The sequence below is a fragment of the Indicator indicator genome, chromosome Z, assembly GCF_027791375.1.
Source record: "Indicator indicator isolate 239-I01 chromosome Z, UM_Iind_1.1, whole genome shotgun sequence".
Classification (NCBI taxonomy): Eukaryota; Metazoa; Chordata; class Aves; order Piciformes; family Indicatoridae; genus Indicator; species Indicator indicator.
In genome coordinates this window covers 8,974,213-8,975,621 of record NC_072053.1, presented here as the reverse complement: position 1 = coordinate 8,975,621, position 1,409 = coordinate 8,974,213, and the positions used below count along the sequence as shown (strand labels likewise).

Below are 1,409 nucleotides of genomic sequence, written 5' to 3'. Positions count from 1 at the left end.
TTTGTCCCTCTCGGGGCAAGAGATGATCTGTCTGGCCTCAAACCAGCACACTCCTCCTTATTTCCCTGTGTATTGAAAACTCCACTATCTCATGGTCACTGAACCCTAGACAGCCTCCTACCATCACATCTCCCACCAGCCCTTCTGTATTTGAGAACAGCAGGTCAAGCAGGTCCTGACCGCTGGTAGGCTCACTTAACATCTGCTTCAAGAAGCTGTCCTCCATACACTGCAAGAACCTTCTGGACTGCCTCCTCTCTGCTGAGTTAAGTTCCCAGCAGATGTCTGGCAGGTTAAAGTCGCCCACAGGGACAAGGTCTGATGATCTTGAGACAGCAAACATTTTCATATTTTTCACTAACACAGTCCCCCACTACCACAAATTATGCAGTTGAGTTTCCCACATTTGGGGAAATTCCAGGGGTCAACACACCTGCATAGCAAAGGATGAGCCTCACCCTGGGGAAACCACCTGCCTGATCATGGTGTCACCCCTGCCACGTAAGTATTTCATCCTAAAGTGGCTTGCTAAAACAGGTCAGATGACTTCAGACTTCCAAAACTGAGAGAAATTAATCTGACCTGTGTGCTCAAATGTATTCAGCATAAAAATATTTTGCATTTAGGTATATCCTATATGATTAGTATAATGAAATTTGTAAATAATCACTTTAATGTTTGATTTATAGAATTTATAGAAATGTAGAACAAATAATAACCTTGAATTATTCTTGTTATCTGACTCCCTATGACTGTCTTTAATTTTCCTCAACTTTTTCATTTTGCTTCCATCCTTAGAGATTACTTGTGTAGAAATTCTTAGTTCTTTTCTCTTCTGCCATATTGTGGCAGTTCAGGCTGGGTGCCCCCTGCCACTGCTGCATGAGATACACCTCTGGTGTCCCAGGTACCCATCCACTAGGGGTGGACACAGGAAATGGCATATTTCTACCCATAAATCCTGCACCCTATAAAGCCATCTGCAGAGTCATCCTCTTCCTCTTTCTTCCCTCTCTGCTCCCATGGGACATGTCCTCTCTTATCGGGTAATGCCGGAAGGGTATCTCAGGCCTCTTAGGCCTGACTAGGCCTAATGCCAGGAGGAGAATGGAGGGGGGGGCAGTCTCAGACCTGGCCAGCCTGAGACTTGCCTAGCAGTGGGAGGTGGGGGGGAAGGAAGAGCCCTGAGGGATTGGGTAGACCCTCAGGTGGGAGTAAGGGAGGATTGGGAAGCTTTTTTTTCTTGGGAATTCTGTGAGGGGGTTTTTGTATGCTTCAGGATGTTCTTTTCCACTATGCTTTGTAGTTTGTAGTTTTTCTGTAGCTTCACCAATTGCTTTTCCATTTAAACTTTTCCATCACTCTCCAATCCGTTTGCGTGTGTCATTCTTTTGTCCCTTTCGGAGCAA

General features: G+C 45.4%; 1 pseudogene; it reads right to left on the bottom strand.

The window, feature by feature from the left end:
* Positions 1-363: 363 nt before the first annotated feature.
* LOC128979888 (U1 spliceosomal RNA) lies at positions 364-509 on the bottom strand (annotated as a pseudogene).
* Between the last annotated feature and the right edge of the window lie 900 nt (positions 510-1,409).